Source organism: Cryptotermes secundus, unplaced genomic scaffold (genome assembly GCF_002891405.2).
Source record: "Cryptotermes secundus unplaced genomic scaffold, Csec_1.0 scaffold682, whole genome shotgun sequence".
NCBI lineage: Eukaryota > Metazoa > Arthropoda > Insecta > Blattodea > Kalotermitidae > Cryptotermes > Cryptotermes secundus.
Window position 1 is genome coordinate 1,058,487 of NW_019730110.1, and position 18,017 is coordinate 1,076,503.

Genomic DNA, 18,017 nt, shown 5'->3' on the forward strand with positions numbered 1-18,017 from the left:
GTCGGTTGTTCATAGGTTGTTTCTACAGATCAAGGTTTGTCCAGTGATTGAGACTAGCTCTTTCTAAGGGGCCCAACTGAGTAGATTAAACCTTCCCTATCCACCTGAAGACGGAGACAGATCCAATCTCCGAAACGTCGTGGGTTTTTGTCTTTTATATACCGGACGATGGGTGAAGTCCAAAATAAGCCAAAAGAAGTATAGTATACACCATCGTCAGAATCCTTTCAAGTCTACCTCTTTTCACGTTTGCTTCTATATTGAGAATTAGAGATACCTTCCAGGAAAGCTATCTAGAATTTTACGTCAACTCAAAAGAATGGCTAGTGTTATGCCCATTTTATTAGATATTAAGTATGATTTTTGTAAGATTGGATGCTTAGGTTAAAACGCCAGACGGCTGGCCGGAAGGCGAGGAGACAGAGCCGCGGCTGACTCTTCGCATTCCCTGTTAGTCGATTGAATTGTCTTTAGAAGAGACTGTTTACGCATCAGTGGAAAGACCCGGTCAGGTTTCGCTCTTCGCGACAGGAAATGTCTAGCAGGTTGCCGACCTAAGGGGTTTCGCGCGGGCAGCCTTTTCGCGAATTGGGAAAAGTTGAATTTTGGAAATGGAAAAAAGGCCGTTTCAGGCATTCTGTTTCTAGCAGTTGCGAGGAAAGGACGGACTAGAGCAAAGTGTGCCTGTGGGGGGGGGGGCTGGGATGGCGCCAGTGTTCTTCGTTTTCATTATGTTCAGCACGAGTGAGTACTTATCCGTGGTCGGGTCACTGATTGATTGTTAGAAATTCTGGTTCAGTGGTGTTTGTTGTTTGTTGTAATAGTGTTTTATTTCACTACATATTACTTTATTGTTGTTGTTTTGAGTACCTGATTTGTGGGTCCCCTAGTTCAAACACGCTTCCCACCCCACAGATTTAAAGATATCCACGGACATCCGAGAGGGGGTGAATACAGCCAATGATCCCTATAAGGACAACTTCGACTGGCATTGGGCTCAACAAGAAAAAAGCAGTATCAGAATGACAGAATCTGAGAATTCTTTTTTCTCTCTTTCTGTTCTTTGTTTTAAAGAAGAGGGGGCGATCAGCGTTCAGTAATTAAACGCGCCCCTCCATACTCCCCTCCATTCCATTTTCAACCCCTCTGCTCATCTAAACTTATCCCGCATTTCCCCCCTCCCGATAAATGTGAACACGCTCTTCAAGATTCACTCTTATAAACCGTACAGTGAGATCAGTTGCCTTCCTGTGGCGGTTAGACCCTTTGCCGCACAACGCCCTCAGTACCTAGAAATACTCCATGGATTCTTCCTTCCGCATCTTCTTCAGTTCATCATTCATGAAGTGTCCCGACATTCGGCGCCATATTGCCTCAACTACTGACATCGTCTTTAAATAAACCATAAATTAAAGACAATTTATTGTAACGTATAGACCCACTGCTAGGCAACGGCTCGATGAACACCTTCCAGAGGAGTCAGATTCTTGGTAAACTTTCCACTGCTAGGTAAATACGTTCTAAAGAATACGCAACTAAAAAGGACATCCATTACTAGGCAATGGAAGTGTTTTCTGTGCTGTAGTCCGACCCGAGGCTACAAAGCCAGAAACTCAGGCTGATTAGACAGAGAATCCCGTGTGGAGACGGGATCAAACACCTCTACTGTAACCCTGCGATTCGTAGGCGACGAAAAAGGAACCCAGTGCCTGGGGGCATAACCGGGCCACCCTGTTCCTAGGGGATATAAATTCGGGGACCTGGCCTCCAGGTTGGAGGAGTCTCGAGTCTGAGACAGTAAAATGTGGTCATGAGTCCCGGGGTACCCGGACCTGATAATGACTGCGCTGACGAGGACCAGCATCCATTGTAAACGACAGACCCATCTTCTCGTCAGAGAGGATGTTACATAAAGACAATAACCGCAAGTGTTCAGTTGGAAAATGAAATTACTGGTCGTGAGTCTCAAGGGCTTCTCACCAAGAAGAACCGATTGGCGGTAAAGCGCCAGTCATAAAGTAACTCTGACTCTGACTGGCTAGACAAAGACAGGGTAGTGGATTAGTGTAGGGTGATCACAAGTCGAGAGTTTCCAGTCGAAGATAGTGATTTGTGAAACGTTGGAACACGTTGTATACAGGTGCAATAAATTCGATCATCAAATCCAAAACCCGTCTTATTAGTCATGCAAATCCCTAATTCATGAAAATATTTTCCTGCCTCTCGTCTAAAATTATTAGCCCGACCTCTCAAAAGTCTGCTATATCCAATTCTCAGAACAAACGAGCTTATGTCAGAATCTGCCTGTCTGGATCAAGAACGCAATAGAGCAAGTTACTTCAGCTGATCTTGCTGTAACTATACCAGTAGAACTAACTGCGTAGCCAAGTTGTCATACCTGCAGAACCGTAAGCATATGATTATAGAGGAGGCGTGTTGTTATCCCAGCCCTCATGCACACCAGTCAGTGCATGATTTATAGTTGTTTATGTTGTTAGTCACCTCATTTTGCAATCGCAGATAACTAAATTGTGGGACTATATATATAGCTTGAGAGGAATACTGCGTTTTTAAATAAACAAAAAATAATTAAATAAATATTTATATGAGAATGTTGTAAATTTGTTGAGCAATTTTGATTAAATTTGGTTTATATGCCTTATTTTAGGTATACAGGCTAATTCAGTTCATGTGTACTTTTATTGTTGAAAACAAACTGTAGTTACGTGTTGAACGGTAGCTATGTTTCAGATTAGTTAAACTGCATTTATACACACTGCTTCATACATATGCAATACTTGTTCGGAATTTATCTGTTATGATTATAAATGACGTAACAACCGAAAAATAAATAAAAATTAATGTCGAAATAAATTATTCAAAATCTGTAGGATATGAGGTTTCCGCAGTGATGGATATGAAGGCCCCATCTTCTGTGATATAATGCCGTGTCGTACAGTAAAAGGAAACGGACGTTTCGGGGGGAAAATATCGCCTTCAGTTCGAAGTGGGAGCCGAGAATCAAACCAGCATGAAACCCGTTTCTTTTTGTTTCTGTTAGTTTATTCTTTAACCATGAAGATTTAAGCTATATGTTCCTCCGAAACGTCGGTTAACTTTCCATGAACTATATAGCATTATATATCCCAGAAGACTAAAAAACTTATAGTTAAAATCGGTTTCGCAGAGATAGCCAATATACGATTTATATCACCCAGATATCACAACTATATCAAAACGAAACTAAAAACTAAAATCTTCATAGTCACCGCCGTGACAACCTCAGGTAAACCAAACCTTCCTGCACTCTTCATAGTCACCGCCGTGACAATCACAGGTCCAATAAACCTTCCTACACTCTTCATAGTCACCGCCGTGACAACCACAGGTAAACCAAACCTTCCTGCAGTCTTCGTAGTCACCGCCGTGACAACCTCAGATCCAACAAACCTTCCTACACTCTTCATAGTCACCGCCATGACAACCTCAGGTCCAACAAACCTTCCTACACTCTTCATAGTCACCGCCATGACAACCTCAGGTCCAACAAACCTTCCTGCACTCTTCATAGTCAAAGCCGTGACAACCTCAGGTCCAACAAACCTTCCTACACTTCACAGTCACCGCCGTGACAACCTCAGGGCCAACAAACCTTCCTACAGTCTTCGCCTCCATATCCTGCAGTCATTTCCGGTTCACTGTGCACAGTTGGTGGAATGAAACATGGCAGGGGAAACCAAAGTACATGGAGGAAACCTGGGCCACTACAACATTTCCTACGACAAATCCCACATACCCTGAAATTGGATCGAACCCAGTCTTCCGCTTTAAGAAACCGGCGACTAACCGCCCGTGCTGCGAGTAGTCTGAAGGGACTCGGAACCCAGAATCTCTGTGTTGGCGAGAACCAGCAGGCCTGACCTGTGGCGCGCCCCTGATTCCGTTCACTTTCAAAAATCACACGCTACTAAGAAAATGGTTTTACTGTGATTTTCTACATATTTTCGTTCCAAGAAAATGTTGGGTAACGTCACATGAAATCTTTATAAAAGCCTGTAATTTGTTTTCCTTGTCTGTTCCCGTAACTCAGAGACTTCTGAGCCTCCTCCGCCATTGTTTATTTACGCGGACATGGCAGAGTTGTTTAGAGAGACCAGCCGGCCACGGTGGCCGAGCGGTCTAAGGCATGAACTGTCTTCGCTCGCTCGGAAGCCGGGATCGTGGGTTCGAATCCCACAGAAGGCATGGATGTCAGGAATGTGTATGTGTTTATTCTGTGTTTATGTTGTCCTGTGTCCCGATCAGTCGTCCAAGGGGTCCTCCTTGGCCTGTAGTCTGCAAGCCAACTATATCGACTAGCAACCGCCGCTTGTCGGCGAAGTTATTGCCAACTTTTGCGGATAAATGGTGTCACGCGGTGGGCGCAAGGGATTCCCACGGCGGTTAATTTCGGTTTTCTAGACTAGATCCGCTATTTCCTTGAAATAGCTCCTCAGTTATCTTCACGAGGCTGAGTAGACCCCGTTCCAGACCCACTACTTCTCAGAAAATCGGGTAGCGCCGGGAATCGAAACCGGGACCTCTGGATTTGTAGCCAAGAACTCTGACCACTAGACCGCAGAGGCTGTCCAAAGGGATCCTACCGCCTGTAAAATGATCAAAATAAATTTAAAAACAACCTCGACACCGAAGGGCATAAGAGGACCGGATTATGTGAGATGGAGAGACCAACTGTAAATAAATGGACTCAATTATCCCATACGCACAGCGTCGCTGAGAAACAGTGCATGAACAACAAGCCCTATAGACCTATACATCCAGGAAGAAGTTCGCAGACATTTCGGAAGAATATACTGACTCCATCTTCTGGTTTGAATAGTGAGCTAAGAACACCAGGAGCAACTTCTTGCTGGTTTTTGCTCTCTTCAATCTGCGATCATGCAGACGGAGGCAGTACTTTCCTACGAAAGATAGTTACACATCCACCGGACTTCACGGTGTCATGTCTTACATGACAGTATTGTTTTTTACAGAGCAAGGTCGTCAGGCTTGCGTCCAACCCCCAACCTGGATGACCTAGTCTCTGCGTTTGTATTACCCAGGAATACCGGTGGCCCAGTTTACCCTAAGGCACCGGGTTCCCTTTTTGTCGCCTTCTGCGACTCGCAGGGCTACGGCGAAAACACTCTAACCCGCCTTCACACGAAGATATTAAACATTTTATAAGTAAGAATTATATAAGAATGGTTCTGAACTGCCAACTTCAGCAACGAATCCCTACGGGCACTAACTTCGCCGACAAGCGGCGGTCGCTCGGTCGTTATAGTTCGCTTGCGGACTCAAGCCACGGAATTCTCTTTTGTTTATCGATCTGAACTGAATGGTACTACATGCTACCAGCAAATATTTTATTCTTAAATTTTATCGCGAATATAATGTTGCCGCCCTCCTCGTCTTCTGTCGTCGTTACCGCTCAGTGAGACTTCAAGCCTCTCGAGTTGGTCGTCACTTATTACCGTCCTTCACGTCCGCCCCTTTGTGGTCTGCACTTTCATCCGCCGCTTCCTTGTAGCTGTCTGGTTCAGGGTAGGGTGTGGGATTGCTCTGAATTTGAATTTTTTATGGGCGCCAGTGGACTTGGGTGACATCCACGAGTTTTGAACGGGGAAAACAAAGGTGGGGATTTGGATGGGCGGACGGTTCCGACTGCTCAGACGGTAGGACGAGATTCTGTCTCAGGGCGACTTCTGGGCCTTGCTCACACAGGGAGAGAGAGAACACTGAAAACACACCCTTCACCAACACTGTTGCGTTTATTGTAGATGTTCACTACAATTACCTATTACCCGGCTGTAGCACTTTGAATTTGTACACCGGACCCGGGCCAACACCGATTTAACGTCCGGGAGGTTACTACTGACTCCGGTTATTCCCTTTGGCTACTCACTCCTGTTNATTATCTATTGTTAACAGCAGTACGTGTGAAGGACGGTAATAAGTGACGACCAACTCGAGAGGCTTGAAGTCTCACTGAGCGGTAACGATGACAGAAGACGAGGAGGGCGGCAACAAGAATTTCTGGTGTTAAGTAACTACTACTAATATTAATATTGTCACGTGTTGGGTGTATAACGCGACAAATAACTTCACGCCGCTCTGGATCTAGCGAATTTATTGCACATTCGCTCTCACTATTACACAATTTACAATCTCACAATTACTGCCATCTGCAGTATCACAAATACTTCTCTTGTAGTCACTGCCATGCACTCGATACAACCCGACTCGGCGACTGCTACAATTCAACTGAGTGGTTAATCGTTACTCACTAGTCACTCACTCGTAACTGGCTCAATCCTCACTCACTACCGAATAGTGTTCGCTGCTCCTTATTTAGCTTCCGCACGGACAACACAGAAAACAGTTACGTGATAGGTACCGCCATTGCGTGACTCTGTGTTTACAGGTTGCCTAGCAACACTGTCGAGAGTTGTTTACTGCTGTGTGGTAACCGCGGTATCCCTTGTTACGTCACCGCGGCAATGGTTGCCTAACACAGTTGCTCCTCCGTTATGTCACCGCGGTGGAGGGGGTGTTTACCGAGCGTTGCGCACTGCTGGAAGGAGTGGGGGTATGTGACGTCACTCGCGAGATCGCAGAGTTCACGTGACCCCTACTTCCCGTTGCGCCATCCAGGTCACAATATTTTCAATTCAATTTAACAATCAAGTTCCTTCCGTCAAATGTGACAAGCATCACAATGTGTTGTGATGCTTGTGTGACACAAGCATCACAACACACAGACAAGCAACATCAACTACCTACAGACAACACACGTCAGCAACACCCCGAAGCTAAAAGATTGGGCCAAGCGGGAAAGAATTCTAGGAATTTTAAGAATTCTTACTTCAAATAATGAAACATAATTTTACAGAAGTAACGACGAACAAATAAGAAAGCTACTGTGGTGTGTGAAAAACTTTTAGTGAACCGATACTCTGGGTAATTTTAACTATTTGTAATTATTTTAATTAACTGGAACGTGGTTATCTTTGACAAAGTGAAGTTTTGTGTGTTGGTGATTTCTTTTTCTACTATAAATGCCTCTGATGATGGCTCCGTGGTGAGCCGAAACATGTAAGGCAGGTGGTGACGAGGTGGAAAACTTAAAAAAGTGTCACATTTGACGGAAGGAACTTGATTGTTAATTTGTTAGTGTGACGGACCAGAATGAAAGACCTTAAACTTTTCAATTCACATACAGATATAAATATGTAGTTATTAATACTGACTTATCTATGTTATACAAATTCCAAACAGAAGGGTGAGGAGCATGTTTATCGTCAACACGAATAAACACGTGTGACAAACAATGGTTTTCATAACGACTAACGCCTAGTAATTGAATGGATTAATGGAGGCATTTTGCAAAATGGACAGCCTAAAGCTCGTGATGATTAGCGGTGACAGGGCAGTCTATGCCAGCATTCAGCGCCGGTCTGTCTCTTAATCACATGAGTCTAGCTTCATTGCGCTGTAACAATATTCTACACATACTAATGACCACGTAAACGGATTCTGACTTTCTGATGTACTCAACAGAGAGGATTACGTTCTGTACAAGAGCTAAATAATGATCAACATGAAATATGAGAGCCATAAACCTATTTGTTTTTAAAATATTACTTATATTAAATCCATGCTTCGAATGAGGAGGTAGATATGCGATTCTAAGAAATTATTTCAAACAATAAAAAAAAGTACATCTCGAAGATTTTCATTCTAAGCCCACATTAAACATTTCTTATTGTGTTCCTAAAACGTATTTGCGCTGTTTGTGATATAACAAATTTAAAATACAACCTCTCTGCTTTTATCTAAGCTACACGTTTATCATCATCATCATCATAATCACAAATTACAGCATCCTAAGCTAGTCGAAATCAGTCCATATCAACTGACGTCAAGCATGAAGTCTTCTTTGGATGTGGCCTCATATAGATTTCCTGTGAACCGACGTTTCGGAGGAACTTATCGCCTTAATATTCAGGGTAGAAAAATTTGCGAGCGAGGAACATACGTGACCAGGTGGCTACATGGAGGCGATAAGTTCCTCCGAAACGTCGGTTCACACAAGATCTACACAACGCCACATACCAGAGGACGTCATTCTTCACAGTCACTGCCGTGAAAACCTCAAATCTTACATCTGACGTTACTTTACTGAGATCAGTTGTAGTATTATCTTCCCACTCATGCATCATGCTTGAAGCGGCCAGTTTTGAAGATGGTTCCCTTTGCCCCCAGGAAGATTCCTGGTACTCATTTCTGCTAGAGGCTGTCCCAACCCCAGGGCCATTATTTTTATTGCTAGTGGGATGGGACTAAGTCCCTTGTACTGCGGCCACTTCTGGCCTATTGTACCAGTCCCAGATGATAGGTGAGGGTGATTGTGGAGCAATTGGCAGGGGCAACCGAAGTACTCGGAGAAAACCCGCCCCAGCGCCATTTTGTCCCCCATAAATCCCACTTGACCAGACCCGGGATCGAACCCGGGCCTCCGCGGTGGGAAGCCAGAGACTAACCGCTTGAGCTATGGCGCGGCCAACCCCAGGGCCATAGTGCTGCTGGAAGGATTAGGTAAATTAAAAAATCAAATGACCTCGTCGGGAATCGAATCCGTCACCTTCCGGCTTGTAGCATAGTGCTCAACCAGCTATGCTATTACACGTTACAGTTCGAAGAACATAAGCCCTTCTTCCTATGACGACTCGTTAATAAATTTGGCAGCAGACACGTGCCGTTAATTAAATCATCGGTCAATATCCGCTTACCAGTGATAGTGAGCGTTTCATCGTGCCGCTAATTTTGCTGAACAATTTGCAGTCTTCGAAATATTCGGGCCTCAGTTGGCCTTGCCCATGATTGCACACTTCTGGAAGGTAATTGTGTCGGGAGTCGCAATTCGTACCTCCCCCTCCCCCGCTTAATTGCTCCATGACCATAGCACCTGGTGACAGTAATTTCAAATTACACAATGGCCCTGATATAGTCAGTTCCCATTCTCACACCACACCCTGATCAGAAAACATCTGAATGAAAATGTAAAGATATCTGTCCCTGTGCTTAGGCATGTGATCAAGCACTATGTCATGAAAACATTAGGGAAGTGGAGGTATAGCTCCACCGTTCTCAACCCTGCCATTAGATGAAGATGAGCGGTCAACTTCACTTCCCTGATGCTTTATCCCGCAACCCAATAGATAGGAGGCTGTGTGGGCCCCAGAGCCGGTCTGAACGCTACGGAAAAAGATCGTTGACGTTGCCGGGAATAGAACCCCGATGGTCCAACATGCAGCCTAGTCGCTATGTCGACTGGGCTGTCCCCGCTCCTAAATATCTATATTGTAGCGTGTAGAGTAGTTAAATAGAACCAAGCCTGTTTTAGAAACTAAAATGTCTAGATGTTACGTCTTACGTAGAGAGCAGCAACGCAGTCCGACAATTGCGTATGTTTCATGACGGCGTTATACGGCCGAATTAATTCCATGGAGCGGAGCCCTTCTGGAGGAGCCACCAATTCTGCAGCTGCTCAAGAATTTCCCAGCATTTTATGGAACCCGAAGGTTCATTACCATGTTCATAAGATCCCACCAGCGGTCCCTATCCTGTGCCAGATCAATCCAATCCATACCATCCAATCCTAACTCTCTTACATCCATTTTAATTTGCCCACCCACCTACGCCTTGGTCTTCCTAGTGGTCTCTTTCCTTCTGGCTTTCCCACCAATATCCTATATGCATTCCTCTTCTCCCCCATTCGTTCTATATGCCCTACCCATCTCATCCTATTTTACTTGATCATTCTACTTTTACTTGGAGAACAGTACAAGTTATGAAGCTCCTCATTATGCAGTTTTCTCCAACCTCCTGTCACTTCATCCCCGTTCGGTCCAAATATTCTCCTCAGCACCCTGTTCTCAAACACCCTCAGTCTATGTTCCTCCCTTCATGTAGACCCCAAGTTTCACACCTACAGGACCACAGGCATACGGCCGAAACATGTTGAAATATATATGTATGTATGTATGTATACGAGTATAATGAGTTTCGTTTAACCAATAATGTATAATGTGCTGAATTTATTACGTGGTCTAATGTTCGTTGTTTAATGATGCTGCCAGTATTGATGTATACATCATTCGTGTACAAGGTGTAAACCTATTATCCACATATGAAACCAGTCCATGACAGAACCTCTGAGTTGCTGAGTCATTTTTGTGTTTATTAAGATTACTGGTGATGATGAACTACATTCACAAATACCTGTGATTTAGGCTACATTTTAACCCATAGCCTTATGAACTGTCACATAATTTACCGGTGGTAAAACCTAGTTCTTGCTGTATGGTTACAGGTCGCACGAAAGTTAGGATAACTCAGGCGAGGGAAGGTCTGCTGGCAGCCCGACACGCCCATGAATCAGCTGCGGCCTTCAGCAACAGGTGCTTCTCCTGTAGATCAAACGCACTGGAAAGTTGGGCCGGCAGTCGCTGGTTCTGCTTACACACTGCGCAGAGCATCACCGTCCCCACGTCACCTAACGTGGGAGCCCTCATTCTTGGCTAATGGTAACTCGTGTAAAGAAGGTAAGTTTGTACATGCGCTTAACTAGTTAAAGACCACGACATGAAGACGTATGGGGGATTGGATGTATAGATCCAAGCATTATTGAACTCGGTGTAGTTGCAGATGATGAGTCATCTTCACGCACCCATCGCTTTAACCGCAGTACCCACTGGATATGAGATTGGGTGGGCCCCAAAGCCCGTCTGAACAACGTGAAAAGGAGAAAAAACTTGCCCCGGATCGAGACTCGAACTCTGACCCCTCGGCTGTCCAGCCAGTATACAGTCTACTCCTATTAAATCCAGTACCTTACTCGTATATTCTGATATTTCTTTCGCAACTGTCACGAGCGAACCTGCCTTATGCAGACTTCTTACGTTCCGCATAGCAAATCTCATGATCATTTTTCTTAGCTTGGGCCCTTTATCTGAAGAATCCGTCCAGGTCTGAGGCCCTTTGTGACATTTCGTAACACGTTTATTCTTTTTTACGGCGAGGAGTTATTACACCCATTCCCAATCATCCCAGCTGGAGGACCGCCCCTTGTCGGATGTTCAGGACTGCTTATTCAATATATTCGCAGCTTCCCTCCAAACCTGGAAGGCGTCCTCTCAATCCGCAACCTGAGGACGCGCCATGCCGTGGTGACAAAGGACTCATGGGATGTAAACCGAACAGTTACAAGTTCTCACGTAACTTTTCTTTCCTTGGCACTACAGCCCCAGTGGACCTAGGCCTACCTCCATGAACTTCTCTGTTCACTTCGGTTTTTCTAGATCTAACACATTCGGAAGGACTCCTTGGGCGGGTGATCAGCTCGTCGCAAGGTCTCTACCTGTATACAAACACAGAAAAACGCACACACAAACTAAACATCCATGCCCTGAGTGGGATTCGAACCCACGATCCCGGTTCCAAGCGAGCGAAGACAGTATATGCCTTAGACCGCTCGGCTACAGTGACCGGCTCTCACGTAAATTATCAGCAATAAATCCAGAAACTAACTAACTTCATGGTGCTGAGCCGTTCTTGAGAACCCTCCAATTGTACAGCTACTCAACCAAGACGATTTTATTACAGCCTGTTTCATGAATATCTAGACTTACTTAGCCGGAGCCTCACATTACTAACCTCGCCGCCTGGCTGGAAATTAGTGCCCTCAGTCCAGCCTAAAAGCAAATTATTTTGGTTGGTGAATCCGTTACCAGCCTGGGTAAGCCACACGCCTTGGTCAACGTAAAATGCAAATGTTCACTTCATGTCTGTCCCATTTACGTTGAAACCCAGTGCAACACCCTTTACCAATTCAGCCGGAGCTCTTGCCAATCGTTGCATAAAGTTTAGTAATATTAAAATCCACTTATTCCCCCCACACTGCTTTCTTGTTCTACACGTTATCGACTGATACGTGAAAGCAGACGCTCAACGTCACCTCCCAAGCAAAACACAATCAATCAATCGTATACCGCCTTCTATATATATATATTACACTGCATTTCTTGTACCATTGTACAATGTACATTGTACATTGAGGGCACGAGCTAGCGTAATTGGTTGAGGCACTATGCTACAAGCCGGAAGGTCGCGGGTTCGAGTGCCGATTAGGTCAATGGGCTTTGCAATTGACCTAATCCTTCCAGTCGCACTATGGCCCTGATGTCTACTCAGCCTCTAATAGAAATGAGTACCAGGAATCTTTCTGGGGTGTAAAGGACGCCGGAACGTAAGGCTGACAAACTCAGCGTCATCTGTCAACCGATTGTCTAAAGAAAATGTGGAAGCCTCGACGTCTCACAACCCTATGGGCCTCCACGGCCTGTTATAGGGATAGCTTTAAACATCAACGTTAGAGTACTATCGGTACTCACAGAATAGATACGATACACTGAAACAAAAGTCTGCTCACTCGTTTGTCACATGCCGCATTACTTTTTCTCTTCATGCCACTTGTTAACTCTCGACAATTCGTTTTATGGTAATCAGAAGTTGAGTAATTTCACAGCCTTCATCCCTCACTTACAGCACGTCTTCAGAGACAGATGGAGAAATTAAGCGTTCATACTAAATATGAATTTAATAATTTGAACTGAAGAAAGCAAAAGAAGTCTACAGATTTTGCGTCATGCTGCTCACGACAGATTAAATTGTTATTACGTAAGGACAAGCGCATACAGAAAATATATTTCATTACAATCCTACACGTTGCCGTGTTCCTCTCTGAATTTGTTGGCGTGTCGAATGTGACCCACCAGCCAGCTTCTGTCTACCCCTGTTCTAGTCACATTAATTAATGAATTATCCTGATTGATACGTGGCGATTTACAGACCTATCCGTCGAAATCCATTTCTATGTAGTTAATTAGAATGCCAGGGCCTTATGCAAGAAAATCAAACACGTGGCAGTGCGATGATTAACCCTTTTAAGCACGGTGGTTCATATACGTACCACCAACCACGTGATTCATATTAATAATGAAGATGCAGTGTGTTTCCAGAGAGGTACGTACAAAATTTTTAAATACTATTTACTATTTAGATAAACTGAATTTAAGGTGAACGAAACTATCTAAATCATATTAACAAATTCATTCATGGGCACCCAGGCTAGTGACACTGCTCATATACTGGGTAATTTCCATTTTCTATACAAAAGACATAGGCTGGTATGTTCCCTGAAATTTTGGGCGCTCTTCATACATGGAAAGGTTAGCATCAGTTAGCGGTTGCATCAGTGCATAGAGAACGGTGGCCACCACCTTCAAGATATTTTGTTTAAAACCACATGATTTAAAATTTTAATTATGTTCTTTCATTAGCTAAACATAAATGTTGTCTATCAGCAATAATTTTTCTTTTATTCGCCTTCAAAAAATGGAAGTTTCTGCACCCCACCCTGTATTATTTTTAAACTTCTCACCGCGTGGAGGCGGATTAGAATAACTCCACCGTAGCCCAGCGAGTTATGGAAAGCAACGAAAGGGGAACTCGGCGCTTGGGGGTACAGCTGGTTCACCCTGTCACTGGGGTGACATAAATTCATAGAAACATTGGTCTCTAAAAAAAAATACTGTTGCGAAATCGAAAGAAGAGAAAGCCGGGTGCAATTTGACACAATCTTCTAAGCAAGGCTATGATTAAAAAAGGGCTGTTTTCCCAACGATGATGATTTTTACACTTCATGTGATTAAAGGCTGGAGTTACAAATAAATTTATGAAGGCACAAAGTTCAGTGGACTTAGTTATGAGAGAGTGACTTACTTTGTCTCCTCAGATTTCATTGCGCATGCTCGTGCGCAACACACCTCATTCCTAGGATCCATCCAATTAGGAACTTATCTTCCTCGTCCTATTTCGTGTCCATTCTTCCCTTCCTGCAGGTAAAGAAAACAAAAATACCTGCTTGAATAAGTGCTTTCTTCTGCTGTAACATATATTATATTTAATTCTGGTTTTGGCTTGTAACACTATGTAGTTGCGTGAGATGTTTCCGACGTTGCGGTACTATATATTGCCTATCTTTAGGACAACATCACTCACAACCACAAGATGCAACAACCGAGGAACAATGACAATAATTAGCCACCGTGAAAGCCCAAAATCATGGATCACATTTCATAGATCTGAGGCGTTATTGCAGTGGTTATGAAGCCTTCTATTTTCTGTGTAGTCCTGTAAAACTTCGCCGACATTTCGGAGAAACATGTCACCTCCAACCTCAGAGTAAAAGAATAATAAACAAAAGAAGCAACAAGCAGAACTCGTTCCAATCTGCCGTTACCTACAAGAAACTCGAAGCTCAGTCTGTGTTCTATACAGGCTACGTTGCGAGTCTGATGAATGATTATTCACCGTTCGATTCCCGGCACGTGTAAGATATTTTTCTGCCCTTCACAGCGTCTGTACCGTCATCGGGAAGTACACAGTCTCCTGTTCAATGGATAGTGGAGTTTTATTCCCTGTAGCTCAAGCTACAGAGGAGTAAATGAAGAGATTTTTTTATTGCTGTTGGGGTGGGACTAAGTCCCTTGTACTGCGCCACTTCTGGCCTATTGTACCAGCCCCAGATGATAGGTGAGGGTGATGGTGGAGCAATTGGTGGAATGAAGATTGGAAGGGGAAACCGAAGTATTCGGAGAAAATCTGCCCCAGCGCCACTCTGTCCAGCACAAATCCCACTTGATCAGACTCGGGATCGAACCCGGGCCGCCGCGGTGGGAAGCCAGCGACTAACCGCTTGAGCTATGGCGCGGCCCTAATGAAGAGATTAAGAATGAGCTATACCCCTCCCGGCTGTATTTCTTCATTGCATGGTGATTAATTAAGCATGGAGACAACTTCATCTTTACTTATAATAAAATTGGTTTATAAAGATTTCTCTCGCTTTGAGAGAAACCACTAAATTACCTCAATCAGACCAAATTGTTCGTCCGAAATTCGAAATGTTTTTTTCCCCTTGGCACTACAGCCCCAGTGGGCCTAGGCCTACCTCCATGAACTTCTCCGTTCACTTCGGTTTTTCTAGATCTTACACATTTGGTAGGACTCCTTGGGCGGGTGATCAGCTCGTCGCAAGGCCTCTACCTGTACACAAACACAGAAGAACGCACACACACAAACTAAACATCCATGCCCTGAATGGGATTCGAACCCACGATCTCAGTTTCCAAGCGAGCGAAGACAGTACATGCCTTAGACCGCTCGGCTACCATGACCGGCTTCGAAATGGTTTACTTACAATGAAACTTAATTTATGGGACAATACACAGTAATATTCGGTAAACCGGTTCAAGCACAGTTGACAGAAAGTAAAGGTAAAGTTGACCGGTCAGGGTAGCCGAGCGCTCTAAGGCATGCACTGTCTCCTCTCGCTGGAAGCCGGGATCGTGGGTTCGAATCGTACTCAGGACATGGATGTTTAGTATGTGTGTGTGTGTGTGTGGGCTCGTTTTCCTGTGTTTGCGACGAGCTGATCACCCACCCAAGGAGTCCTACCGAATGTCTAAGACCTAGTAAACAGAATTGAAACGGAGAGTTTCATAGAGGTAGGCCAAGGCCCAAATTTGGGCTGTAGCGCCAAAGGGAAAAAAGAAAGAGGTAAAGTTGTCCCTCTGCTTAACTAATTAAGCACTACGCCATGAAGGCGTATGGAGGAGTGAATGCATAGATCCGCGTTTTCTTGACCTCGGTCCTAGTTGGAATTAAGTGGTCAGCATCACCCCCCTGCCGCTTTACCTTCGGGGAAAGAGCCCCGGTACCCATTGGATAGAAGGCTGAATGGGCCCCAGAGCACATGAGACAAAATTGGAAGCCTAAATATAGATGACATGTTATTCAAACTTGTGTGTCTCCCTGACATTCTGCTCCTTATACTCGCAATCCATTCATCAAAATTTAAAAATAGAGGCTACAAGGAGCTCTACCAAATATGCACATCTTTTCGTGAAAACGATGACAGTTATCGACAGAGAAACCATTTCTGGCAGATCCTACTGCAGGTAGAATTATTCCTACCTGCAACCAGACCGTGTAAGGCTCTATCGGTGCACTCTTTTCCATAATCTTAGGCAGCATCATTACGATTTTAGTAACACCGTAGTTTTCAGTCCGCAAGTGAACTATACCAACCGAGCGACCGCCGCTTGTAGGCAAAGTTAGTGCCAACTTTAGGGGATAGAGGGTGTCGAGTGGTAAGCGCAACGAATCCCTACGGCCGTTAATCTCGGTTTTCTAGACAGGATTACGATTTTACTATACAGAGTGAAAAAATAACGGACGAACATCTATAATCTCTGGAAGTTTGAATTATGGTTTAGAAGGCCAATTCTAAATTCAAATATTAATAGAATAATGTTATCCTCCTAGGGGAAATGAGAAATTTATACGTTATACAATTTTACACGGAAAACCTTAAGGGAACAGACATAGATGTGAAGATAATATTGAAATGAATGATAGTGTATGTGTGGAGAAGACTTAACTGGCTCAGGAGAGGGTTCAATATCTGTTTCTTATGAACAAATTAATGAGTCTTCCTGTCCTTTATAAGGTAAGGAATTTCTTGACACGCTGGGTAACTATAAACTTCTAAAGGAAGATTTTATTCAAATGAGTATTTTTATTTTAACAAAGAACTTAGGGCTACCCTATAGTGCTCTCTCTCCGTCCTCAAACTAAACAATGACAAGTCATTCATTCACACTTATTAACCAGAACCTTTACGCAGTTCCGTGAGGAAAATATTTTTTTTTACATCGTTGCCTCAAAAAGCACATACCCACTTCAGCCACTTAGGGAGAGGGCACACCAAGGAAACTGGCAACCGCAACGCAACCGCAGTTTTCGAGAATTGCCTCAATTTACGCTACTCCATTCAGTAATGTGTGTTCAACTCAGGCTGATAACAATTCTCGGAAATTTCGGTTGCGTTTCGGTTGGCAGTTTCCTTGGTGTTCCTTCGCTGTTACATAATCATACACAACTTCGTTGAATCAACACGTACTATAGAACAGACCCACTCCTAAGGCTTATGCCGGTGTCTATTACACGACTGTATTTGACAAACGTCAGGTCATCCTTTGCGCATGCGCTACTCGTCTCTTCTCCCACCCACATCCACTCGCCTCACGCGCGGCAGTTCCGTACGGTAAGTACTGGGCACTTATCCGCAGATTGGTAATGTACGCTGTGCGTGGCGGGTGGACTAGCCTCCAGTGCTAAGGAGTGACAGAGGTAGGGAAGGTAAACTGCATGATCTATTTATGCATGTGTGTTCTTGTAATGGGTGAACTTACTTCTGATATGTAATTTGGATACAAAATTGAAAGTGTGATTTAAGGTTCTCACGACGGTGACTGGTAATTACCATCTTCTGACCTGACAATGGAGGCAAAAAATTATTCAAAAATCTATGGTGAAGATTTATCACAGTACAAGGCATCACATTCCAAAAGATAGTAATCCTCAAGAATAAGAATACAAATTGTGAGAAATTTAATGCGATTAATTTTAGGCGACTTTGGGTTCACACGGAAGTGACGCCGTGTAGTCTGATGCAAATTTGGCAGCGTTTAAGAGGAATATAGTGTCTCCATCTTCAGGGTCGGAGAGTATGCAAATCAATCAGTATGCAGAACACGTGTTCTTACTCTGCTTAATCAGCTTACCTTAAACCTGATGATGGAGGCAGTAAATTCTTAAGAGACATAAGTAAACGTCTACCAGAATTCACAAAGTCATGGAAGTTAGTATTCCTTAAAGTCACAATTGTGAGAGCCTCCAATCTAACATTGCAAAAACATATTTACACGATAATCGGCGAGTGATTTATGTGGCATCTAAGTATCTTCTTTATTCTCCTTGAAATATATCTCCAGGTGCTGACGCGAATA

The 18,017-nt window shown here is 43.9% G+C and overlaps 2 protein-coding genes across 4 annotated transcripts in view; one reads left to right on the top strand and one right to left on the bottom strand.

Moving 5' to 3' along the window:
* The window catches only part of LOC111866213 (neuropeptide Y receptor type 1), a 439,022-nt gene that overhangs the window by 237,879 nt on the left and 183,126 nt on the right, over positions 1-18,017 (bottom strand). The window contains exon 3 of the mRNA XM_023854955.2: positions 13,888-14,000. The gene's annotated coding sequence lies outside the window, so the exon portion shown is untranslated. The remainder of the gene's footprint in view (positions 1-13,887; positions 14,001-18,017) is intronic.
* LOC111866215 (cardioacceleratory peptide receptor) overlaps positions 10,586-18,017 on the top strand; it is a 150,681-nt gene continuing 143,249 nt past the window's right edge. The window contains exon 1 of one of the 3 annotated variants that reach the window (XM_033752164.1): positions 10,586-10,649. The gene's annotated coding sequence lies outside the window, so the exon portion shown is untranslated. Of the gene's footprint in view, positions 10,650-17,292; positions 17,368-18,017 lie in introns of those variants that run through there. The other 2 variants (XM_023854958.2, XM_033752162.1) reach the window with 2 other exon arrangements.